Source organism: Mirounga leonina, unplaced genomic scaffold (genome assembly GCF_011800145.1).
Source record: "Mirounga leonina isolate KUSES-001 unplaced genomic scaffold, KU_Mleo_1.0 Mir_101595, whole genome shotgun sequence".
Classification (NCBI taxonomy): Eukaryota; Metazoa; Chordata; class Mammalia; order Carnivora; family Phocidae; genus Mirounga; species Mirounga leonina.
In genome coordinates this window covers 9,232,529-9,260,123 of record NW_023270158.1, presented here as the reverse complement: position 1 = coordinate 9,260,123, position 27,595 = coordinate 9,232,529, and the positions used below count along the sequence as shown (strand labels likewise).

General features: G+C 41.8%; 1 long non-coding RNA gene across 1 annotated transcript in view; it reads left to right on the top strand.

Annotated features, from left to right (window-relative positions):
- The window catches only part of LOC118007710, a 621,984-nt gene that overhangs the window by 620 nt on the left and 593,769 nt on the right, over positions 1–27,595 (top strand). Inside the window, exon 2 of the long non-coding RNA XR_004678464.1 lies at positions 3,259–3,512. This is a non-coding gene — a long non-coding RNA (uncharacterized LOC118007710). The remainder of the gene's footprint in view (positions 1–3,258; positions 3,513–27,595) is intronic.

The window sequence follows — 27,595 nt, the reverse complement described above, 5'->3', positions numbered from 1 at the left end:
TGCCCATTTTATGCTCTGGTTTTTGTTTCCTGACACCTCTTTCTTGTGGGCAGAGAAGGAAAATATGAAGCTACCTCTCTTTTCTGAGGCGGGGGGTAAGCTTGTTCTTACCCATAACATTGTCTGACAATTCTTCACTTTCCGGGGGGGTGTAGACAGGAGTCCTCTGACGAGGTTGCTCTCGTTGTTCCCATTCTTCTCCTTCCCTGGCCTCCTGTTCCACATGGAAGGGGAGCGGGATCCGAGCGGTTCGGGACTGAGCCCCAGGGATTCGGCTCAGACCTATGCCCCGAGGTCGGCTTCGGTGATCCATGCTGACTGCTGGACAGCCACCAAGTCTCAGTGAATTCTAGGCCCTAGGCTGGGTCTCTACGTTTGAGAACTGGGAGAGGAAGCTTGAGGAGAGTGTTATTTCCTGACACCTCCGTTCTAGGCTGAGCTGAGGTGCCCCAGTTGGCAGCAAGGGCTGCCCACCAAGTGGGCCCAGCGACCTTCCTGCCCGCTGGTGAGAGTGGCCAGGGCGGCCAGCTCTCAGGCACAAACTGTGCTCCCCTTAGCTCCCCTGGAACTCCTTGGCAGAGGACATTCTAGGTGGCGGTTGCTCTGAATCCTTCTGTCCAATGAAAGCCCCTGAGCTCCTGCCTTGTGTAGGCAGACATTATGCTGTCACAGTGGCAGTCGCGAGGGAGCTGGAGGTTGGGGCCCTGCCCCCAGGGCACTGACCGTCCAGCTGGAGTCAGCTGCCCATAGTAATAATACAAAATTATCAGGCACGGAGGGGGTGGTTCTATATATAGGATGCATCTCAGAAACACCTGGGGAGCTTAAAAACATTCAAGCGTACCGACCAAGCCCTAGAAATGATTAAGAGGTCCTTTGGAGGGGGGAGTCCCAGGCAGCTATGGCTTCACAACTTAGGACTCACTTCTGATGCATATGACAGGAGAAATGCTTTGTGACTTGGGAAGCTCGGTCATAAAAAGGATAGTTTCTGTCTTGCACTTAGATTACTCATTCTGGGGGAAGACTTTCTGTCCAAACTTTTTTTGAAAGAAAATTCCTAAAACATGTAATTTAAAATTTTAAAATGTATAATTCAGTGGTTTTAGCATAGTCATCATGTTGTGCTTTGCGCTCACCACTATTTAATTCCAGAACATTTCCGTCACCCCCCAAAAGAAACTTTATGCTTTTAGTAGTTAATTCCTCCTTTCCCTCTAGCCCCTGGCAATGACTAATCTGCTTCCTCTCTCTATAGATTAGCCTATTCTGGACATCTCATATTCATATAAATGGAATCTTACAATGTGTGTCCCTTTGTGTCTGGTTTCTCTCACTTAAGTATAATGCTTTCAAGGCTCATCTGTGTTGTAGCATGTACTGGTACTTCATTCCTTTTTTTTTTATTGTGGTAAAATATACATACCGGAATACCATTTTAACCATTAAGAGTATAGTTCAGCGACATTAAGTTTGTTCACATTGTTGTGCACTCAACTCCACAGTTTTTAGTATGCTTCAGATTTTTTCATCTTCCCAAATTGAAGCTATACCCATTAAACAGTAACTCTCCATTCTCTCCTCCCCTCAGCCCCTGGAAACCACCATTCTACTTTTCATCTCAGAATTTCACTACTGCTGGTACCTCATAAAGTAGAATCACATATTTATCTTTTTGTGTGTGGCTTCTTTCATTTAAGCTCAATGGTTTCCATGTTGTAGCATGTATTGATACTTCATTCCTTTTTGTGGCTGAATAGTATTCCATTGTATGGATGTACTAATTTTGTTTACCCACTCATAAATTGATGGGTTTTTAGGTTGTTTATCCTTTTATTTATTCATCCATTAATTCCTTTATGTATTTTAATCTCCATACCCAGCGTGGGGCATGAACCCATGACCCCAAGATCAAAGAGTTGCATGCTCTACCGAATGAGCCAGCCAGGTGCCCTGGTTGTTTATACTTTTAGACTACTATGAAATAATGGTGCTATGAATATTCTTGTGCAAGGTTTTTTTTAATAAGATTTTATTTATTTATTTAGAGAGTGTGAGTTGCGGGGAGAGACATGGGGAGAGGGAGAGAGAGAATCTCAAGCACACTCTGCGCCGAGTGTGGAGCCCGACTCAGGGCTCGATCCCACAACCCCGAGATCATGACCTGAGCCAAAATCGAGAGTCAGGTGCTCAACCAGCTGAACTGCCCAGGTGCCCCTCGTGCAAGTTTTTATGTGAACATACGTTTTCAGCGCTCTTGGGTGTATATCTAAGACTGTAATTGCTGGGCTATATGGTAACTCTATGTTGAACTTTTTAAAATACTGTCAAAGTGTTTTCCAAAGCAGCTGTACGATTTTACAGTCATACCAGCAATGTGTGATGGGTCTGGTTTCTCTACATCCTATTCAACAGCTGGTAGTTTATATTGTTTGGGTTATAGTCATCCTAGTGGGTGTGAGCAGTATCTCATGGTGGTTTTGATTGGCATTTACCAAATGACTAATGATGTTGAACAACTTTTCTTGAGCTTATTGGTGATTTGTATATTGTCTTTGGAGAAATGTCTATGAAAATCTCTTACTCAATTTTTTTAAAAGATTTTTATTTATTTATTTGTCAGAGAGAGAGAGCACAAGCAGGGGGAGCAGCAGAGGGAGAGGGAGAAGCAGGCTCCTCACTGAGCAAGGAGCCCGATGTGGGACTCAATCCCAGGACCCTGGGATCATGACCTGAGCCGAAGGCAGACGCTTAATGACTGAGCCACCCAGGTGTCCCTCTTACTCAATTTTTTAAAGATTATTTGTGAGAGTGAGCAAGAGAGAGAGTGCATGAGTAGGGGGAGGGGAAAAGGGAGGGGGGAGAAGCAGGCTCCCTGCTGAGCAGGGAGCCTGATGTGGGACTCCATCCCAGGACCCTGGGATCATGACCTGAGCTGAAGGCAGACACTTAATCGACTGAGCCACTGAGGTGCTCCTGCTTTTCCTTTTATAACAATCAGGCCACTGTCTTTTGTGGGGTCCACATTTGTTCTCTAGAAACATAGTTTTTTTCTGCATTTTCTGGCAGTTCAGTTTGCATCTAAGGCTGTCATTTTATTGTCCCATCTGGTAAGGACAGTTTCAGCCACAGCCTCTAGACTTAACTTGTGTTGAGTTAGACACTAGTTCCTGTGATCTTCAACTTATAGGAGACACCAGCTTTCTGAAACCTTTTGTCATTTGCTTGGTAGCAACATTTGTCCCTCTCTCATTCTAGAAGTCATCTACCAAGTCACGAGGACACTCAAGTAGCTTGTGGAGAAACCCATATGGGAAGAAACTGAGGCCTCCCATGAACTACCAGCACCACCTTGCAACCCTTGTGACTGCACCTCCTTGGAACCAAATCTTGCAGCTCCAACAGATTCTGATGACTGCAGCCCCAGGGACCTCTGACTGTAGCCTCATGCTATGCCCTGGGCCAGAACCACCCAGCTCAGCAGTTCCTGAATATTGTGACCCACACAAACAGTGAGTTTGATAAATATTCATTACTGTTTAATTTTGCAACTTTTGAAATACAATTCACATACATACAGTGATTTTTAGTATGTTCATTGTTGTACAACTCTTTCTGCTATCTTATTCCAGAACATTTCTATTACCTCAAAATGATACTCCATACCTTTTAGCTATCACTCTTAGTTCCCTCTACTTTGTGTCACCTGACAACCACAAATCTACTATCTGACTCTAAGGATTTGCCTATTGTGGGCATTTGCTATAAATGGGATTATACAATAGTCTTTTGGGAATGACTTCTTTCATATATATATCAGAATGTGTTCAAGGTTCCTCCATGTTGCAGCATGAGTCAATCATTCATTTCTCTTTTTAAAAGATTTTGTTTTTAGAGCAGTTCTAGGTTTATAACAAAATTGAGGAGAAGGTACAAAGATTGCCCATATGCCCCCCACTCCCACACATGTATAGCGTCCCCATTATCAAAATGACTCACCAGAATGGTACATTTTTACTGAGTATGAACCTACACTGACACATCATAATCACCCTAAGTCCCTAATTCACCTTAGGGTTCACCCTTGGTGTAGTGCATTCTGTGGGTTTGGACAGATGAATAATGACATATATCCATCATTATAATATCATACAGAGTATTTTTCTGCTCTAAGAATCGTCTGTGCTCTGCCTTCACTCTTTTTATGGGTGAGTAATGATCCATTATAAAGCTCATTTTGTTTATCTGTTCTTCAGCTGATGGACATTTGGGTTGTTTCTACTTTTGGCTATTATGAATAATGTTGCCATGAACATTTGAGTATAAGTTTTTGTGTGAACATATTTTTCAGTTGTCTTGGGTATATCTATACTGGAATTGCTGGACCGTATGGTAACTCCGTTTAACTTTTTAAGGCCCTTTTCAAGTGTTTTCTTTCTTTCTTTTTTTTTTTAAAGATTTTATTTATTTATTTGAGAGAGAGAGAATGAGAGAGAGAGCATGAGAGGGGGGAGGGTCAGAGGGAGAAGCAGATTCCCCGCTGAGCAGGGAGCCCGACGTGGGACTCGATCCTGGGACTCGATCCCGGGACTCCAGGATCATGACCTGAGCCGAAGGCAGTCGCTCAACCAACTGAGCCACCCAGGCGCCCTCAAGTGTTTTCTACAGCAGCGACACCATCGCATGCTAGTAATGTTCAAGCATTCTGATTTCTCCAAATGGTTGCAAACACTTGTTATTGTCCATGTGTTTGATGATAGCTATCCTACTGTGTGTGAAGTAGTATCTCGTTGTGGTTTTGATTTGCATTTGCCTAATGACTAATGAGGTCAAGCATCTTTTCATGTGCATTTTGGCCATTTGTATATTGTCTTTGGAGAAACGTCCATTCATATGTTTGCCCGTTGTTTAACTGGGTTGTCTTTTGTTTATAGAGTTTTAAGAGTTCTTTGTTCTGGGTACTACAACCTTCTCAGATATAATTTGCAAATATATTTTCTCACTTTGTGGATCCGTCTTCACTTTTTGATACTGTTCTTTGACACAAAATTTCAAAAATTTTCATAATTTCCTGTTTAATTACTTTTACTTTGGTTGCTAGGGCTATCAGCATCATACTAAAGAAACTGATGTGTAACACAAGGTTGAAATATGGCAGAAAAGGAGAGGAAAGTAGGGGCCTAGGAGGGTACTGGGAAGTCACACTGGGGTAAAGTGAGGGAAGGCTGTCTCCCTTTATCCCATCCTTGTAGGAGTTTTCAGGGTGCATGGAGATCCCTCACATATGTGACTGCCTCCATCTATCTCTGGACCAGAATTCTCCTGATTGTTCTCAGAGAAAATTTCCATAGAGGAACATCCCCGTTGTGATGTTGTCTATGTGCTTTCAAGCCTCAGTGTTTAGCCTTTTGGGTTCTCTCAGGGCACCTGTTTTGTAAATTTAAAGGCCCCTTAAAAAGTCTCAGTATTTGTTGGTTGTTGAAATCACTGCAGCTTAATGGGTCTAGTCAGTCTGGCTGGCCAGTGTAGGTAGTGCTTTGTTTCAGTGGACACCAGTTCCTCGCCTTTATGTTCCTTCTGCAATTTGTGTAGTACCGTATCAGTCCTCCAGGCTCTCTGGGCTCCTTACCAGGCCAGAAAGCCTGAGCCCAAGTTTGGGCACATGGCAGCGAATGTTCCTTGAAGTGACCTGTCTTCATGTGGGTCCCTGGCCCAAGCTCTTGAGCTTTCAGAAGCTTTTGACAGATTGATCCCACAGGATTTTTAACTCCTTCTTCTTGGAGGTTAAGGCCACAATATTCTGTTGGAAAAATATAGGTGATATTCTGTAGGCTGAAATGGCATGCTCTCATTTGAGCATCATAGCTGTGAAGTGGGACCTCATCATTTCCTGTTTCAGAGTTGAGGTGACCTTTTCTAGAGTTATCTATACACATTTGCACAGCCCTTTCCAAAAGTGTTTCTTTTTGGGGATACTTTTTTGATATTGCTGTCCTACAGTTGTTGGAGGGAAAACAGAAGCTTTTCCAAAAAATGGGTTTTCCTCTGGAATAGGTCTTCATCAACAGTCTGTTGAGTATCCTTTGACAAGTGTAAAGAGAAAATAACCTTTTCTCTTTCTACTTATGCATGAAAACTTCCTGGGGGATCTGTTCGTCCCTAGTCTGGGAGGAAATTTCCAGAAGGTCCCATAGCCAACTGTTAACTCTTAAATAACCAACCATCCTGTGGTCCCTTCCAAGCAGCTTGAAGTGTACTATAACAATCAAAACACTATGTTCCTGAATACTAGGAGTTTCTGTCTAAACCAACTGGTGCCTTCATGGGTTTTGTCATCTTGTTAGTGATCTGTGTATATGTGTTCATAGGATGGATATAGTACTTATTTTTGCCTTTCCTCTCTTTACTCCTCCCTCCATTCCTTGATCACCACTCTAGATGTGATCTCCAGGGGGAGAGGTGTGTGGAGAAGAGCACACCCTGGCATGATCTGTAAAGTTGTAATGTAGTTTTGGGGTTGTGACAGTGAAATCCTGAGCTGACATTTTCATGGGCACATTTTGAGCTTCTTAAAGGGACCTCAGACTGCTGGCTCCTGCCTTATCATGTGCCTTTGCTCTAACTGGCCCCCAGACTCCACCTTAGCCCCTAGTCTCTTGTGACCCACATTTCTGTTGGGGTCATTACTTCTCTGGGTGCTCTATCTTGGTTCCTTCCTTTTAAGACAGCTGATACACTCACTTGTACAGGGTTCTCATGTCAACCATGGAAACCACCATCCTTCTGTGCATGTAGTCATAGTGTAGTTCTCCTTCAATCAAGCCCTCTTAGTGTAGCTTCTAGCTGGACATTTCCAGCCCTCGACTCCTGACTTATTTGCATGAGTCAGGCATTAGTTCTGGTGTCCGGCTAACTGAAGAAGACTCGAGTTGAGCTTTCTCCAGGTTGTTTATATTTGATTAAGGTAGGAAGAAGTAATCCTTGTCCTGTCCTCATGAAGGTGAAGAAAATGCCCACTATTATCGCTTCCTCAGGGTGCACATACTGACTTTGGAAAACAGAGACCTTTCCTCCGCAGGGCAGCTCTACCCGTATCTTCTTGTCCTGTGTCAGTTAGAGACTAGTGCCTGTGTCCCTTTATCTGAAGGGACCATGGGTGCAGCTTCTCTCTGGACATTAAACTCCCCTAAACATTCGGGCTTTTGTAGGCCTCTCTTGGATTGGGGTTTTCTGTCTCCAGGTGCCCCTCTTGGGTGCTTTACTTTTAAGACAGTCTTAGTCCACTCACTTGTGCAGAGTCTGTGTGTGGACCATATAAAACACAGCTGTTCTCATAGCAGCTGTTAGAAGTGCTCTTTGCTCCGAGCCAGTCCTCTCTTGTATCTTCAGACCCAGTTGGTTCCTGCCTCAGGCTCTCAGCTTCATTTCTGTGAGTCACACACTAGTCCCACTGTCCCCCTAACTCCAGGGGACATACATCAAGCTTTCTGAAACTGTCTGTACTTAGTTTGAGGCAAGGGGGGAGTAATCTTTGTCGCCCCCCCATGAGGGTTGAGAAAATGCCCACTGTTGTTCCTTTTTCAGGGTCTACATGTGAACTTTGGAAAATACATTTTTTTTTTTTTCTGGTTTGCTAATATTTTATTTGAGTTTATACAGCTATGTTCCAATGTTTCCATCTTGTTCCTATATTTTGCATGTACATAATTTTCCCTTCTCAAAATATTATTATTATTATTTTAAATTTTATTTTATTATGTTATGTTAGTCACCATACAATACATCATTAGTTTTTGATGTAGTGATCCACGATTCATTGTTTTCATATAACACCCCAGTGCTCCATGTTGTACGTGTCCTCCTTAATGCCCATCACTGGGCTAACCCATCCCCCCACCCCCCTCCCCTCTAAAACCCTCAGTTTGTTTCTCGGAGTCCATGGTCTCTCATGGTTCATCTCTCCCTCCGATTTCCCCCCTTCATTTTTCCCTTCCTTCTAATGTCCTCCATGCTATTCCTTATGTTCCATAAATAAGTGAAACCATATGATAGTTGACTTTCTCTGCTTGACTTATTTCACTTAGCATAATCTCCTCCAGTCCCATCCATGTTGATGTAAAAGTTGGGTATTCATCTTTTCTGATGGCTGAGTAATACTCCATTGTATATATGGACCACATCTTCTTTATCCATTCATCTGTTGAAGGGCATCTCGGCTCTTTCCACAGTTTGGCTTTGCGGACATTTCTTTCTTCAGCTGGGGGACGTGCAGTTCTCTCCCATGTCAGCCTCCTTCTGTCTTTATTGCCAGGGACAATTCTAGCTTCTGCTACTCTTTCTACATGAATCCAGGGAACACAAGTGAAGCTTTCTGAAAGGTTGCCCTTGAGTCAACCATTCCAATCGTCATCCTCATGAGGCCATTTTTCTCATCATCTCAGGGTCTGTTGAGATATGGGAATTTCTGCCCTGCCCTCATATGAGTATAGAGCTGCAGGATAGAAAAGCACTTAGCTGCAGCCTAGAGGTGGTTCTCCATAAGGGGGTATCCTACAACTCAAACTGAGGTCTTAAGTTACCCTCTTTGTTTTGGTGTGTGGGACAAGAATTGTGGGAAGCTGGTGCTTTTGCTTTATTCTTCATTTTACTGTTTTTTTTTTTTTTTTTTAAGTATTAAAGTATTAAAATATTAAAAGTTTTTTGTGTTTTTAGTGGAATAATAATTTGGGCTCTGGCTTTGGCCTTGCATGTCTCTGTGCATGAGATGACAGATTTGGTCTGGAATGTGTGGCCCAAAAAATTATGATGCCCTTTTATTAGACAAGAGGCCACTCTGGCCTGGTTTGGGCCTCAGATAGATTCCTTAGGATCTGGTAGTGCATCCTGTAATCCGGGTGAGTGAGAGAGTCTGAAGGGTCCCCCCCACTAGGGCATTGTGCATTCTATGTTAGAAAGGATAAGGTACCAGGGATCCATGGCACTTGGGTTGACCCTGGTTGGATCAGTGGATGAGATGAGACTCTCCCGATCTGTGTGGTAACACAGTAAGGTCAGATTAGTTGAAATCCATGCTGCCCTGGATCAGTGTGGGCCAGGTTACGAGAGGTGTGGCTCCCCAGGATCTGGTCACACATTCCTTATCTACATGGTGGGTGACAGGGAGCATAAGGGTCCTCCCACTGTCCAACCTCTTCTAGGGTGTCTGGGCCAGTTTAGGAGTAAGATAGGTTTTCTGGGAGGCCATTGTGTATGCTACCTGTTGAAAGAGTTTGGAGGGTTAGGCAGGTAGAGGTAGAATTAAAATCACCCATCCAATTAATGCCTAATTGTTTTTAAAAGTACCTTTTTGTGGGCCAGAGAATGTCTGAAAGTATGTGCTAATCAGTGCTTACTAGTGCCAGTTGCTCCCACCGCATGCCCCCCCCGCAACCCCTTTATATCCTGAGCTTCCAACTGAGGAGAGTAGATGGTCTCCAGGAAGCTGGTGTGGGGGCGTCTACGTAAAAATATCCCTGGTCTCTGTTTTTGCAGAAAGTGTCTGAAAGCAGCTGAGAGAACTTGTGAAAAGAGGAAAAGTGAAAAGTGATTTTGTCACTGAGAGGCCTGCGAGTGCAGCCTATTCACCATCTGCTCTGTGTACTAATATGTAACTGGTATTGTAATGTGTTCTGTGCTGAATTGTGTATGTTCACATGGTATCAAGGAAAAAAATTCCCTGATGTTCCACACTTTCATGGTATTATGATATCTTGTTGATTGGCAAGTTGAAGGTGTTATTCTCTATGGCCTTGGATGCCCACCAGTAAGGAGACTTACAGTCTGCAACAAAATTCAGGGCTTCCCTGCCAGTCACGATACTTGAAGCAGGTAGGTGGGTTTGCACACTGTATCCCGTGTAGCCAAAGAGCAACTGCTGTCTTTCCCAAACTACAGTGTTCTGTGTTTCTGAGACATTTGTTGCTGCTACAGTAGGGCTGCTGAAATTCCTGTTTGTCTTACCATAAAAGAGGGAAAATTACACCTGTTTTTGGCAGATGGTCCCACCTGTTTTTGGCAGATAGACTCTGGGATTTTAAACTCCTTTTTCCTGGAGGCTGGTAAGGTCACAGTGCCCTTTTGGAAAACTACAGGCAGGATCCTGCAGGTTGGCTAGTCAAGTATGGAACAGGACCTAGGGGCAGTAGCAGACCTCACTGATAAAGTATTTGGTGACGAGGGTCAGTAGGTTGTGCAGAATGTACTGAGGTTCGTAAGTAGAGTGAACGAGGAAAAATGATATGGCAGTTGTATTTGGGAAAATGCCCAATGGGAGGGTATGTGCTCAGCTCCTTGCCTATGAAGATCACCAGGTTATCTATGACCAACCCTGTGTTTCAAGCCTGTCTGGCCACGTCCGTATTGCTAATGACAGGAGGAGGATCTAGAGACTTAGACCCCCTTGCTGAAATCTGTGCTCTTCAGACTGTTTTTCTAGCACATTCAGCATCACCTTTCTACCCAGCCCTTTTCTCTTTTCCATCAGTTTGGCCTCTAAATGTAGCATTTCCCCAGCAGGAGTCTCCCAGATGTTTGATTTTGAGGTTGGGGAAAGTGGGAGGAGGCCCAGATTCAGGACAGTGAAGATAATGCCTATCACACCGATAACTCTCAAAATTTCTTTCCTCCTTTCTTCCACTTCCACTTAGTGGGTTAATGGTAGCAGACCTAATTTTGGTCAGGTTTTATCTAGTTAACATAGCGCCTCACCTTATAATATAGAGTTCTAGGCATTTATTGTTCGGGTCTTGGGAGCCTCTGTCAATGCTTATTATCAGAGGACGAGTTGCTTTCAATATTCAGGTCAAGACAGACTTTCAGAGATGTGACTGACCCATAGCCCTTTCTTTCGTTGTACCCTTAATTGTAGGTATGGAGGGTACATTTCCTTTACATATTTCAAATTGGGGGCAAGCCAGTGTTCCTTCATCCCATAATTCTGTGAGATGTCAGCGTGTACACAGGCCCTGCCACATACTGACTTCCTTCTGTTCTCTCTGGACTAGAACTGTTCTGGTGGTTTTCAGAAGTTTATATTGAATTATCTCCTTTCCATTAATGTTCAAGTAAAGTAGTTAGACTAGTGGGTATTCTCTGAGAGCATCTTTTATATTTTTAAGGCCCCCTGAAAAGATTGGTATTTGTTGGCTTTTAAATTCACTGTAGCTTCCGGTGTCTAGTCAATCCATGTGTGGTCCTGGAATTTTGCAAAAACCATTTCCCCCTATTTGTACTTCTACTGCCTTCTGTGTCATGACATGTTAGGTGTCGAGTTGCCAGGTAGGAAGTGTGATTCCAAATTCGCAGTGAAATAGTGGTGGCATGTCTGATGGCCCTATCTCTAGATTGGGCCCTGGTGTCAGCTCCTGCATGGAGTGGGCATTCAAGGTGTCAGCTGCTTTTGACAAATTTACTTGATGAAATTTTTAACCTTTTAGTTCCAGAGGCTTCTGAGGCTGGAGTGTATTCTTGGAAAAATATAGTTGATCCTGCAGGTTAAAATGGGACAAGTTGATAGTGAAAAGGATGGGAGGAGAACCTGGATGTGTTCCATGGTCATTTGAGGGCAGATCTAATTTAGGAAACCACATGTACGGAAGATGAGTATGTGGAAATAGATTCCACTAGGATTTTCCCAGCCCAGCCACTGTTAGAAAAGTGTCCTTGAGATTAGAATCCAGTTGTCAGTGTGAGAACCACTGCATTTTTCGGTAGATATTACTCAGCATAATGAATGAGAATCCTAGAGGCATAGGGTAAAAGAGACAACGAGCAAAAAGGGGAAGGACAGGAGAAAAGGGGGTTGAACTGGGAGAAATCCAGGAAGACAAAGTGGGTATAATATGGGTGTAACGCAGTGTCCCTTCATTCTGTCCTTTTCTGGATTACCAGGTTGCATGCCCACCCTGTCACATATGTGAATGCATTCAGCTCTTCTCTGGGTTAGAAGCCCTCTTTTTATTCTTGAAGGATCCTCTCCAGTGTGAAATTCACCTCCCCATGTCAAGGAGGGGAATTTGTTGTACTAATGGATTTTCTCAGGGGGGCTTTTTTATTTTTCATATTTTCAATGTCTAATAGAACAGTAGGTTTGTTCATCACTGAGAAGTCACCATGTATTGTAATCTGCCTTGAGCTTTCAAATAGTCCAGAATGGAGTCCTTTCCCACACTCCTCACTATGATTGCCTGCCTGTCCAATTGATTCGGAGTATATTCTGATGGGAATTTGTTCACTGTGACTGTAATTGTGTTATTGTTGAGATTACCTTCATGGGTATAAAGGGAAAGTAACTTTCTTCTTCTCTTCATGTGTGAAAGCTGGCTTGGGGATCTGTTCTTCCTATGTATGGGAAGAAATCTCAGGAAGTCCCAGCAGTTGTTTACTTTTAAATAACCTATCTTATGGTTACTTCCAAGAGGTTAGAAACCCAATCTAGAATAATAATCATAACCCCCAACTCCTGAATATTGAAAAACTTCTTCTTACTTCCAGTTGACACCTACTGTTTATTGGCTCTGTGTCAGTGGGAGAGATATTTAATCTCTCTGACCCTCAGTTTTCTCTAGTGTAGGTGGGAGATGTTTCATGACCCTCACTATGTGTGAAACTGAAATGGGGTGATAAATATAAAGCCTCAGTACAACTCCTGATACTAAATGTCAGGCCCCTTGTAGCTTTGGGATCCTGACCCAAATTAGAGAACCACTGCATACTTTATAAATATGACTAGACAGAATGAGTGAAAATAGGAGAGGAGTAGTGAAAAATAGAGAAAGGGGAATTTGGGGGTGAAGTGGAGGAAAGAGGAGATGGAGAATTTTCAGAAAGTCATGGTCAGGTAAAGTGGGGAAGAGCCAGTATACTTTTTCTCATCTTATTGGAGTTGTCAGGAAGAATGCAGACCACATGTGTGACTGCCTTCATTTCTCTCTAGGCCTGAGTCCTACCAGTTATTCTTAGAGAGAATTTATATATTGGATTCTCTCTAGTGTGATGTTGTCTCTACACTTTCAAGCCTGTGTGTTTAGCCTTGTGGCTTTTCTGAGGCAGCCTGTTTCATATATTTAAAGCCCTCTTAAAAAAATTTTTTTTTAATTTAGAGAGAGAGAGAGAGAGAGAGAGAGAGGGAGAGAGAGAGAACAAGCAGGCAGAATGGCAGGCAGAGAGCCCAACGTGGGGCTTGATCCCAGGACCCTGAGATCATGACCTGAGCCAAAGGCAGATGCTTAACCAACTGAGCCACCCAGGCACCCCTATTTAAATATTTTATTTATTTATTTGAGAGAGAGAGAGATATCGAGAAAGAGCACAAGTAGGGTGGAGGGGTACAGGGAAAAGGAGAGCCTGATGAAGGACTTGAGCAGGGAGCCTGATGAAGGACTTGATCCCAGGACCCTGGAATCATGACCTGAGCTGAGGGCAGATGCTTAACCAACTGAGCCATCCAGGTGCCCCCAGGCACCCCTATTTAAAGCCCTCTTAAAAAGACTTGGTATTTGTTGGCTGTTAATTTCACCACATCTTCAGCTAGTCAAACCAGGCCTACCATTGTGAGGAGGCCTTTATTCTGTCATACACTGTTTCCACATTTGTACCCTGTTTTCCTAAGGTAAAGAGACATATTGGGGTTCCAAGTTTTTTTTTTGTCATTTCAAAGAACTCTGAGAAAGTACCAGAAAAATATATTTGTGGAGAGCTGACAAGTCACAGTGTGTCATCTCTCACATTGTGGTATCAAATATTGCAGCGTGGATGACTTTATGGCTCTCCTGCAGTCCTCACTATGACTTCTGGCATGTCATGTAATTTTGGAGCATTATCAAATTGGAATTTGATCAGTTTTTCTTCATTCTGGTTTCTATTGATCTGATATAAATGGGGTCTAAAAGAAAGCAACTTTATTCTTTACCTTTTTCCTATGGGAACTGTGTTGGGGACCTCTTCTTCCTAGGTCTGGGAGGAAAACCCAGATAATCCCATAGCTTTTCTGGTTACTCTTACATAGACAAATTTCTCTTTTTTATTTTTATTTTATTTTATTTTAATTTATTTTTTTGAGAGAGACAGAGCATGCTCGCGTGGGGGAGGCAGAGAGGGAGAGAATCTTTTTAATTTTTTAATTTTTAATTTTAATTTTATTAATTTATTATTATGTTCAGTTAGCCAGCATATAGTATATCATTAGGGAGAGAGAGAATCTTAAATGCTGGGCATGGAGCCCGGTGCAGGGCTTGATCTCACGACCCTGAGATCATGATCTGAGCCGAAATCAAGAGTTGGATGCTTAGCCAACTGAGCCACCAAGGCACCCTTATTTTACTTTATTTTTTATTTAAATTTTTAAAAAGTTTTTATTTTAATTCCAGTTAGTTAACCTATAGTATTATATTAGTTTCAGGCATACAATATAGTAATTTAACACTTCCATACATCACCCTGTGCTCATCACAGCATGTGCACTCCTTAATCCCCATCATCTATTTAACATACCCACCATTAACCCACCTTTCCTCTGATAACCATCAGTTTGTTCTCTATAATTAAGAGTCTGTTTCTTGACTTGTCTCTCTCTCTCTTATTTTTTCCCTCTGCTTGTTTGTTTTGTTTCTTAAATTCCACTTTTGAGTGAAATCATATGGTATTTGTCTTTCTCTGACTGACTTATTTTGCCTAACATAATATTCTCCAGCTCCAGCCATGTTGTTGCAAATGGAAAGATTTCATTCCTTTTTATGGCTGAGTAATAGTCAATTGTATCTATATACCACATCTTCTTTATTCATTTATCAGTCAATGGACGCTTGGGCTGTTTCCATAATTTGACTATTGTAGGTAATGCTGCTATAAACACGGGGTGCATGTATCCCTTTGAATTAGTATTTTTGTATCCTTTGGGTAAATACCCAGTAGTGCAATTGCTGGACTGTAGGGTAGCTCTATTTTTAATGTCTTGAGGAAACTCCATACTGTTTTCCAGAGTGGCTGCCCCAGTTTCTTCTGCACCCACCACTGTGTAAGAGGGTTCCCTTTCTCCACATCCTTACCGACACCTGTTGTTTTTTGTGTTGTTGTTTTAGCCACTCTGACAGCTGTGAGGTGATATCTCATTGTAGTTTTGATTTGCATTTCCCTCTACAATGAGTGATGTTGAGCATCCTTTCATGTGTCTGTTGGCCATTGGGATGTCTTCTCTGGTGAAATGTCTATTCATGTCTTCTGCCCATTTTTTAATTGGAGTATTCATTTTTTGGGCATTGAATTTTAGAAGTTTTTTATATATTTTGGATACTTTATCAGATATGTCATTTGTAATTATCTTTTCCCATTCCATAGGTTGCCTTTTAGTTTTGTTGATTGTTTCCTTTCCTGTGCAGAAGCTTTTTATTTTGATGTAGTGCCAGTAGTTTATTTTTGCTTTTGTTTCCCTTGCTTCAGGAGATGTGTCTAGAAAGAAGTTGCTATGGCTGATGTCAAAGAAGTTGCTGCCTGTGTTCTCTTCTAGGGTTTTTATGGTTTCAGGTCTCACCTTTAGCTCTTTCATCCATTTAGAATTTATTTTTTGTGTGTAGTGTAAGAAAGTGGTCCAGTTTCATTCTTTTGCATGTTGCTGTCCAGTTTTCCCAACAGCATTTATTGAAGAGGCATTCTTGTTTCCACTGCATATTCTTTCCTGCATTGTTGAAGATTAATTGACCATATAGTTATGGGTTCATTTCTGGGTTTTCCCTTCTGTTCCATTGATCTATGTATCTGTTTTTGTGTTAGTATCATACTGTCTTGATTACTACAACTTTGTAATATACCTTTAAGTCCAGAATTGTGATGCCTCCAGCTTTGCTTTTCATCTTCAGGGTTGCTTTGGCTATTTGGGGTCTTCTGTGGCTCTATACAAATTTTCAGTTTATTTGTTCTAGCTCTGTGAATAATATTATTGGTGTATTGATAGGGATTGCCTTGTGGTTGACTTCTACTTTTATAATGTTGTGGACAGGAAAGGTGCATGGTATGACTTCAGTCTTCTTGAATTTGTTGAGGCCTGTTTTCTGGTCTAATATATGATTTGTTCTGGAGAATGTTCCATATATGCTTTTCATTGCTTTCATTTTAATGCAATCTGAGGCCACTCAACCATTGTAGAGTCGTCATGTGTACGTGAAAAACAGCCCTTTCTTCTGCATATGATGGAAGTGCATTTCATTCCCAAGCCAGCAGTTTTATTATGCCTTTCAGCAGGTGCATCTTTAGTTTCAGGTTCGTGACTTGATTGCATGAGCCAGATATTAATTCTTCTGTTTTTCACAAACTCCACAGGACATCACACAAATTTTCTGAAGCTCTTTGTCATTTGCTTGAAGCAAGTGAGAAATAATCTTTGTTCCTTCAGGGTGGAGAAGTTTACCACATTCCCTTTCCTAGGGTCTTTTTATCCACATGGAGAACATAAAACTTCATTCTGTAGTAGGTGGAGGTGTAGGTCACTCCCCAGCCCGATCCCAATACACAGCTGATCTGTACACACACATATTACTGTAACTGCTGTAACTGATACTGTTGAGTGTATTGTAGGAAGAGTTAAGTATGTGTAATTCTTCTCTTGATTGTAAGGGATGTTCCCAGTGGTAAATGCAATAATAGAATAGTGGTAGTGGGATGAGTGGACAACTGGGAGCCCACCAGACTTCCCCAGCCCAGCCATGAGGTATCAGTACAGCAGTGTAGGATTCTGATTCGAGGTATGTGTAACAGAAAGCCTCTACATTGCCCAAGGAACTAAAGGAGGTAGATGTGCTTAAAGATTTATGGTAGCTCTGGGCAGCCAGAGAAGAAAACAAAGGGTACTTGAGGCCTCATTATAGATTACAATAAGCAGACTTCCTTGCCCTGGTAGGTGTAGATATCATAACATTTTAGGACTCCAGTGTGCATACTGAAGGGTCTTGTGTGCAGTGGTGGGACATGCTAATGCTTTTTTCAGATCCCACCAAACCCATGTGATTAAAATCTATTTGCCTTCATGGGTCAGATTAATTTATATATTAATGTGGAATTAAGATCCATAATTTCTCCCCAGTGGATAGGTCAAGACCAAGAGAAGACTAATACCTCATCAGACGTGTTCCAGTATCATTTTGTGGGTGACATTATTTTGGTTGGAAGTGACAAGAGCAGTGGATGGTCCGTCTTAGATAGTGGGTCCAGTTTTCTTGTAATTGGCACTAGGAGATAAACCTGTTATATATTAAGGATCAGCAGCCACCCAGGTAAGGAAATGACACAGTTTGGGGTTTTATTTTCCCTTCTTAGGACTTAATTGTTCACATTCTTACATCTGTGAAATAATGGATTATATAGTCTATTAATGCCACTAGGCACCCAAAAGTATTCCTGAGATTAAGTCATTGATACAACATCCAGTATTGGAAACTCAGTGTCTTTGAGTATATCAAGGTAATGTTGCCATTTGGCTTTTGTTTTGTTTTTGCTGTATTTGTTGATATTGAAGTAAAGTTGACAGACATTGTTATATTAGTTTCAGGTGTACAACATAGTGATTCTCATAAGTCTGTACATTATGCTGTGCTCACTGCAAGTGGTGCTTGCCAGAAAGCACCACTGGGTGTATTTCATTTGAGAGATGATTGCTGGCTTGTTGGTGAGTAATGATGGACAGTAAGAGAGCAACACATCAAGCGCAGGGGTTTTTACACCCTCACATCTCTATCAAGGGATTGGTAAAACGAGAATCCCATGAAGTGGTTATGGTCCAGTGAGCCTCCATGTTTACATGGAAGTGCCATAGCAAGGAAAGAAGTTAACTGGGCATTAATGGTGTCTCACAGCTACAGGAAAATATACCTAGTCACTCTCCAGGTACGGTTGTCTTAGATGTAGGGGCTGGGACATCAGCTCAGGCTTCTTGGTGTCTTTGGTACACCAAGTTTCTTGTGGATGCCTGGGCCTGGTTTGTGGATTTACCAACTAAATTATAGTCCAGTGGGGGAAGTGGGCCAGTGTAGCTGCATAACATCAAAGAAAACCATTTACAATTGTGCCTGGAATGGGGATTCTGCTCAGTTAAGGGAGTTTAAGATATGATGCTTGTCCTGGAGAATAAGCACCCAAGTGAATCTTCCTGCATTTTTACTGATTCAGGTGCAGCTTGTAATGTCCTGGCAGTGTGGGCTGCTGGCTGGCAGCTGAAAGGCTAGATGATCAATTTTTAGCCTTTGTTGGAATGAACATTATCAGCAAAACATTAAAAATGCACACCATCTATTCGTGTGTTATATGACCATAAATAAGGACCCTTTGAGGGAAATTCTGTGGAATCAACAAGCTCATCAAATATGTCATGCCTAGATCAGGACCAGTGCTAACTGGAGAGTCTATGCAACAAGGCATGGTAATTTATCTATAATTTGGGAGTTGGCACAAAACGAGACCCAGAGAGATTCCATTGCCTGAGGCCATGGAATCTTGGAAATGTGCAGAATGCCAACTGCACAGTCAAGTAAAGAGGATCACTGTGTCCCATAGCCAGAAATACTAGAGCTGGTATTCTATTCTCCTTTCAAGTGTACCATTGGTCATGGATTGTAGTAGATGCCTTTTCTGACTATGGTATTGCCATATCCAATTTTGGAGCAAGTTGGGGAATTTTTGCAATAGAATTGGACTTTGCTTTGTGTTTGCATTCATTGAGTGCTTCTAATCAGGCATCATTGCCTGGTATGTAGGAAGAAGTGCCCAGCATTTTGAGCTCCCTGGATGTTTTCTGGGCTGTTCATGCTCTGTAGAATAGCCAGGTGGCAGGTACTGTTCACTGAAGAATGGCTTGGATTCTCATAGAAGAAACTGAAAAAGAGAAAGCGGTGACTGCTGCTCAGTTCCCAGTAGAACACATGTCACTTTGGGTTCTAAATGTGACAGTTCCCCAGAAGGGAGCCTCTCATTTACATAGTGTTTAATTATGTCTTTGGGAGTGGGGGGAGGAGACCCAGAGTCATGATGGTTGAATATATGCTTACCACAACAACTCTCATCAGAAATTCTATATTCCTTCTAACTGAACATTGGGAGGGGCCATGGGATAATGTCAGCAGAACAAGTTTTGGTTCTTTTTGCAACATAGCCCAGCACCTCCCTTTAGAATATGGTTGTACTAGGTATTTGTTGCTTTATCTTTTGAGTCTCTGCCATATCTCTTACAAGAGAAGAGTGGTTGCTTTCAATGTCTTGTTCAATACATACTTTTAGGGACAAGTCTATCTCACAGAAGCTTCACTCACTACATCCTTAATTGTAGGTACTGTGGGTGCATTTCCTTTTGTACTGTGCTTATTTTAAGTAAAGTGGTCATGTCTGGGTACTGCTATATTCTCAGAGTAACCATGAAAGGGGGGGTTTATCTGCTTAGGACATGAAATGATGCTTTCATATTGTGTGAAACCTCTCTTCCTCTTGCTTAAGAGCATATATTTTGGGGTCAGTGTTTTAGGTTCTGCTTATTGTCCTGGTGACCTTGGGAAGGTCATTAAATTTCTCTGCCTCAGTTTCTTCACCTTTATCTGAGATATATTTCAATACCTTCTCTATGAATTGAAGCTGAAATAAATGATAAATATAAAATCTTAATACAAGTTCTTAGACTTAAAATTGATATCTTATTAACTATAGAAATCAAATGTTAGATTCGGTAAAAAATGTAAGAGTTCAAAGTAAAGGATGTGTGATAAGGCTTATCCAGCTAGGATTCACAGATGTTTCTCCCAGACCTGTGTGTTTTGGAGCCATTTGAACTCTGAAAGTAGCCTCTAGTTGAATATGGACAAGTTTTGATGGTCCATCACCTGTACATGTGGTCAAGGTTAGGTGAATGACAGAAGGGAATGAAAATGAAAGAATGAGCTAAGAATGAGAGAAGGGAAGATGTTAAATATGATTGTCCTTTATATCTGGGGGAAAGAGCTTGAGTGACAGCTCCAACTTACATGTATTTTCTCTCTAGTGTTCTTCGTTGACCAGGCCCATGTGCTTTTCTATGATAGTCTTAAAAATTCAAGGTTGTGGAAATTGGTATATGGCTTGTGGAACAGGCCTTATCCAAATGGAGAGACACCCAGGGGATGTGAGTCTTTGAACCCCTGAAATCCATCCATCTCCAAACGTCTTTCTCCATTACCTGTTCCATGATAGGCAATTCTGTCATAGACCTGTTTATTCTTTGAATTGCGTTTCACCTTTTAATGCTCCATCCTGGTCATGCTCATACAAAATGATCTGTCAACACTTGATCTTATATTAAGTATGTCATTTCCAGAATACTTTTGAGTACTTATTATGTACCTACCAGACACTATTATTTGGGAGAAAGCACTAACCACAGGGATGTGCTTCTGCTTTTAAAGAGCAAATTTTAGGGGCAGTATCAGTAATTTACTGATAAATGTTATATACTTATAAAACTGTAAAATGTTTTTTTCTGAAAGAAAAATCTAGACTACTGTGAGGGCCCATAGCAAGACACAGGGTTTATTCTATAGTGGGGTCAGAGTGGATGAGTGAGTCATCAGGGAATACTTTCCTAAGAGTGTAATTTTGAGGCACTGATTATATGGTTGTCACTAGCTGAAGAAATCCCCTGGGTATAGGGTAGAGTTAAGGATCAGGAATGAGCATCCCAGTGGGACAGAAAACAACATTATGGAAGTTCTTGATACTGGAAGGGGTAATGTGAACCCCAGGACCTGGAGAGACCCAGAAAATGTGTAATATGAATTACCCACCTTAATTTAGAGATCAGGAAATTCAGTTTAGGGAAGGGCACTGTGCTAGAAAGTGTCAGAGCCAGTCTCCAAGTATGGGTCTTATGAGTCCAGATCCTTTGTTCCTACCAGTTCTTCCTGTCTCTTTCAACCTTCATGGATATTAGTCAGTATTTCTGAAGTGCTTTGTCAATGATTTTGTAGTAACTGGGAAACAATCCCCATTCCTCCCTCATGAGGATGGAGAAAATTCCCAGCATGCTAACAACTCCCTCTGAAAATTCTTTTCTCCTTCCAGCTAAAGACTTTTCTATACCTGGGTTGAGTGATGGGTTAATTCTTTTAGATCCATTTCTTTGCAGGGTGGGCTGACACTCACTTTATTATTTATTTGTTTATTAAAATTTAAAATTTGAGTAGAGTTGACACACAACATTACATTTATTTATTTTGTCTTGGCCTTTGTAGCCTCTGCCAGTGTCTTACCTGGGAGGGTGTGTATTCAACTTCTCATTCAATACAGGCTATAAAAAAAAGTGTCTGTCCACAGCACCTGCATTCATTGCAACCTTAATTTTTGCAGTGTGGGTGCATATCCACATGTTCTTTACATATTTGAAACATTCCCCTTGGTCTGAAATCAAATGCTTGATTGTCTTTCCTGGTGGTAGAGCCTGTGCACTGTTGAAAATCAGCAGGTGCTCATGGGGCTTCCACCTCCATTTGGTGTGAAACCTTCTTTAAGGTGGAGTGGATTGGTATTTGGCTGATGGAACAGACCTCATCCATATGTAGACAGTCACTTAGGGGGTGTGATTCCATGAGCCCCAGGAAGGTCCATCCATCCCTGAGTGTCTTCCACTATCTTTTGGCCATAGTCCAAAATTTTGTCATAATCACATTTATTATAATATGTTTTTATGTTTCCATGCTATGTCTTATTCATAATCATAGAAATTAAGACCTTGGAAATGCCTATTATATTAACTACTTAATTTCAGGAATACTTCTGAGTGCCTGCTGTGTCTCAGGCACCGTTATTTGGGAGATTTCATTAATCAAAGAGACATATTTCTACCTTTTAAGAGCTAAAATTTTAGTTGCATTATCAGGAATTGAGGGAATGATCATATAGATATGCAACTGTGAAATGACATGTTGTCTGTATTTTCTATCACTTTGCCCAGTGTAGTGTTGGGGTGGGTGAGTGAGTGGTCCGGAAAGGCTTTCCTGAGGATGTGATGGATGGGTTTTATTTGCTTAAGGTGGAGCAAAAGCTCACCACAGTCTCTCAGGATCAGATGTCCTCCATGGAGAACACACACCTTCCTTCTACAGGAGGTAGAATTGCTGATGACAGGAAGAGCGCAAGAGACCTAGACCCTTTGCTGAGATTTGTGCTATTTAGACTGTTGTTTATCTAATTTATTCTATCCCCCCTTTCTATCCAGAACTTTCTTCTCTTAAGAACAAAGAGGTCTAGGGTAGAGATTGAGAGCCATCTCTCTTTTACTGGAAGAAGAGGCTTTATCCACTGATCGAGGTGTATTGGAGACTTGATGGCACTCCAAGTTGTCTAACCTTTCAGCTGTTATGGGTACTGGGGCAAAAGTCACCATGGTTCCTAGAAACTTCCATACCTGCGGTAAAAAATTTACCTTAGACATGGCTATAGCTCTCAGATTGGACTGTGGACCAATGTGTGCTGAAGAGTGTGTACTTTTGAGCCAATACACATAGAAGATGTTATCATTTATACTGCTGAATGTATTGTGGGAGGAGGAGTATTAAGTGTACTTGTCTTGATTGTAAGGGTTGTTCCCAATGGGGAAATGCCACAATAGAATGGTGATAGTGGGGTGAGTGGGCAACTGGAAGCCCATCAGTCTTCCTCAGCACAGTCATGAGTTATCAGTAGATACTGTAGGATATGGGAATATGGGGCAGGGGAATGAAAGGAGGTCCCTACGTCGATCAAGGAATTGATTGTTGAAGAGCTGTTTCTATACCGTGCTACAAAATAGCTTTTTGTGGCCAGTGAAAAACACCTCTGGTACTTTATGAGACACTGTGCTGGAGTGCAAGCTCAGTGCGGCAGTGTTACTCATCACCCCTCCACTTCCAGGTTGTGGAGATCATGGCACCTAATGAAGTGGCATTGGTGGACCTGTTAATGTTTTCTTCAGTTATCTGCATCCATGTAATGGAAACCAATTTGCCTTCATGGAGCTTACATTGTAATATAAGGCAGCCTAAACTTTTCCATGACACCTCGCCAGTTAATAGGCTGAGATCTACAAAACAGGAATTCTCACCAGAAGATTTATGGTACTTTTAGGTGATGACATTATTCTGATTGGAAGAGCTAAGGACAGTGGATTGTCCTTGTTAGACAAACTGTCCATTATCTAAGGAATCAGGCCAGAAGATTAACTCTTCCAAGAATCAGTGTTCAGCAACCCAGATAAGTTCTGGTGAACCATGGGGGCTGATGCCCAGATAACAACCCCAAGCTTATTCAATAGAATTGGTGTCCTTAACCCTCCAGAAAACCAAGTTTGGCAGAGCATATGATACATTTGCTCAGTACTGGACAGACTTTGTACATATAGGTATCCTACACAGACCATTACATAAAATTATTAGAAAGACATAGAGTTCACCAACAGCCTTAGAAAATATACAAAAGCTGTACAGATCACCTTTCCTTTAGGGAAAATTACCTATTCAGTGTGTTTTGACAAAGGCGTCAATGACTGACATTTATGCAGAGTGGGACTTGTAGCAAAAAGATATGGCCATTAGGCAATAGCACCCTGGGGGTTTGTTCATGGTGCTTGCCTGAAACTACTACCCAATATACCCCATTTAAAAAGCGGTTGCTGGTTTATTAGTGGGTGCTGATGGACCTTAACAGAGTGACAAATCAAGATCGGGGTTGTTAAGCCTTGGTTTCCCTATCATGGGATGGGTTAAAAATGAGAATCCCAAAAATGTGGTTATTCCCCAAGAAACATCTGTTTTTAAGGGAGAGTGGTATATACAAAGAAGAAATAAACCAAGTGTTAAAGATGCCTCAAAGATACAAGAGAAAAATGTCCAGATACACCCAATTTCTTGAAGATGCCTGGATCTGATTGGATCTTGATGGGTTAATCTGTTAACAAAGGTAGAAGGAGTGTAGTGGGATGCAGAAAATCGAAAGACTGTGAAAACCCAAATTATACCAGTTCTGCATAGAAAAGGAATTCTCAGTGGGTGAAGAAGTCTGTGGTGTTTTCATTGGAAAAATCCCCCTCAAATGCATTTTGTTATATTTTGACTGACTCCTTGGTAGCTGCCTCTAGGCTGACATTGTGAACTGGTGCTTGGCCCAGCCTCTGTTTTGCCGAACATGATGAGCCAACTGCACAAGACATACAACTCCTATTTGTGTTCCATGTGCTTGCTCATGAATAGGGACCCTTAGGATGAAAATCAGTTGAATCAAGAAGCTCATCAATCTGAACTGCCCAGGAAAGGGCCATGGTCGAGTGGATTGACTATTGCATAGGGCATGGTGATCTATTTTCTATTCAGGTTCTGGCCTGAAAACAAGATTTTAGCACACGAGGCCAAGGAAGCCTGAGAAAAGTGCTTATTAGAGTGCCAGCTCTACAGTCAAGTACAGAGGGGATCCTTGAGTCCATAGACAGATGTGCCAGACCTGGTGCTATATTGTCTTGTCAAGGTTATGACTGGCATGAATTGCAGTTGATTCCTTTTCTGACTTTGGCACTAGCAATCCTGTGAGCACAGCAGATGGAAAATTGTGTTTAATGACTGTTAGTCGGGTTACGTTTTCTATTTGTATTTGGTGACCACATCTAATCAGACAATAGTGCCTACTTTACAGCAAAAAGTACTCAGCATTGGGGAACTTCAAGAGACATTCAATGGACCATTCATTCCTGTGTCATCCCAGGAAGGCAGATGCCATTGAAAGATTGCTTAGATTCTAAAAAAAAAATGAGCAAGGACAACCAACCAGTCAACCAATGAATGGTCAACTCTCAGTGGAGCATATCCTTTATGAAAGTCAGTTTGGGCTTTAATTGTGACATTTCCACAGCAGGTACCTCCCATTTAAGTAGAATCTTTAATTATGAGGTTAAGTAAAAAGGATGAGGCTCAAGAGTGGCTACCATGCTGATAACTCCCTCCAATGTTTTCTTCCTTCTTCCACCTCAATTTTTCATGTCTCAGAGGGGAGCAATGGGTTATTGCTATTGACCCAGTTTTGGTTTGATGTTTAGCAAGATAATACAGTACTTTACCTTAGAATATGGGGTCCTTGGCATTTATTGTTTTGACCTTTGGAGCCTCTGCCAAACGCTTATCCAAGGACGAGTTGCTTTCAACATCCTGTTCAAGACAGACTGCGAGGGATCTGTCTGATGCATAGCATATTCCCTCACTCTGTTCTTTACTGTAGGTTCTATGGGTAAATTCTCTATCTACTTTTCATATTTAAAATGCTGGGGTAAGGCAGTACCCTTTCATCCCATCATTCTGTGTGTTGTCAGGGTGCATCCAAACCCCCCCAAACCCATATTTGTGACATATAAAGGCCCCTTATAAAGACTTGGTATTTGTTGGTTGTTGATTTCATCACAGTTCCAGGGATCTAGTCATTTTGGGCCTGCTGGTGTGGGAAGCCCTTCATTTTGTCCAATACCAGTTTCTGCATTTTTATTCTGTTTTCACCTGTCATAATGTGACCTGTTGGGATTCAAGGTCTTTTCTTTCATTATTTTATAGGCCTTTAAAAAACACTAGAAAAATACATTTATGGAGAGCTGGCAAGTCACAATGTGTCATTGTCTCTCACCTTGTAGTATCAAATAGTGAAAAGGTGGATGGATCCCCTATAGACCCAGTGTGGCTTTTGGGTTTTCAAAGAACGTTGGAGCATAGTCATATTGGAATTTGATCAATGTCTTCACTTGAGATCCTGTGGAGCTGATGTAAGTGAGGTCAAAAAGACAGTAAATTTATTCTTTTTCTCTTTCCTATGAAAACTATGTTGGGGATCTGTTCTTCCCATGTCTGGGAGGAAAGTCCAGGAGGGTCCCATAGTTTTTCTGGTTACCCTTAGATAGCCAAATATTCTGTTGTTACTTCCAATCTGTAAGAAGCTTATTACAGGGCGGTAATCAAAACTTCAATTCCTGGGGTCACCTGGGTGGCTCAGTTGGTTGCATGTCTGCCTTCGGTTTGGGTCATGATCCCAGGGTCCTGGGATTGAGTCCCGCATCAGGCTCCCTGCTCAGCGCGGAGCCTGCTTCTCCCTTGCCTCTGCTGCTCCTCCTGCTTGTGTTTTCCTCTCACTCTCTCTCTCTGTCAAATAAATAAATAAAATATTTTAAAAAAACCTTCAATTCTTGAACATTGAGAAATATCTTCCACTCCCAGCTAGGGACTCTTTTAAAGATTGGAGTCTTGCAAATGGAGTGTATATGGATGTGGAGTTCAAAATAGGCAGCCATGTTTTGCCTTTATTTTTTTGATCAGTGAGCAATTGTACAACTTCTCCCTAGTTGTACAGTTGCTCATTCTCATCCCTCTTGGTGTGGTTCCCAAAGAGAGAAAGGCTTAGAAAGAAGAGCCCACCCTTGCCTAGTTGACTAAATTGTAGTGTGGGTCTTGTGTCTGAGATACGGAGGAAATTCTGAGTGGATGCTCTCTTAGAGACATTTTCATTTCATCTTTTAAGGACTTAAGACTTTATGCCCCTGCTAAATGTAATGCCTTTCTTCTGACTTGTCATGAGACTCTCCCTCAGTCCATAGGCCTTTTGTGGTTTTTACCTCTGTTGGGGGTCATTTTGCCTTCTCATGTGCTTCTCTTGGCATTTAAGTAATTTTCAGGGTACTTTTGCCCCTAGAATCTTTATATAAACCCTGGAAATCAGGGTTTTCTTTTCTGTAAATGGTGGGTTTGCTGCCTTCTCCCAAGATGCACTTTTATTGTTCCTTATCCAAGGGTACCACTAGCCTCAGCCTCTTGATCTTACTTGGGTGAGTCAGACACTAGTTCCTGTCTTCCTTGATCTTTGGGACCTTAGTCAATTGTTGTGAAGCTCTTTGTCAGTGATTTTGTGGCAAGGGGGAAATAGTCCTTTTCCCTACTTCATGAGTGTGGAGAAAATGCCTGTCACACTGATACCTTTGAATTCTTTTCTCCTTTCTCCTCAGTTCTTTTAGATCTCTGTGGTGGGTGATGCGCTAATGTCAAGAGAACCCATATAGGTCCATTTTTTGCAGGATGGTTTATTAGTCTGCTCAGGTTCCTATAAGATACCACAGACTGAGTGGCTTAAACAGCAGAAATTTATTTTTTCACAGTTCTGGAAGCTAGATGTCCAAGATCTAAGTGTCAGGGTTGGTCTCTGGTGAGAGCCCTCTTCCTGGCTTGCAGATGGCTGTCTTCTTGTTTGTCCTCACATGGCTTCTTCTGTGTGCATGCATACAGAGAGATGGTATACTCTGGTGTCTTTTCCTATTCTTAAATGGGCACCAGTCCTATTGGATTAGGGCCCCACTCTGATGGCCTCATTCAACTTGAATTATCTCCTTAAAGCCCTGTGTCCAAATAAGTCACATTGGGGGTTAGGGCTTCAAAATAATAATTTTGGGGGACACAATTCAGTCCATAACAGGCATTCTAGTACCTCACATTACGTTATGGGAATATTTGGCATTTGTTGGCTTGGCCTTTGGAGCCTCTGCCACTGTTTTTTAGAAGGGTAT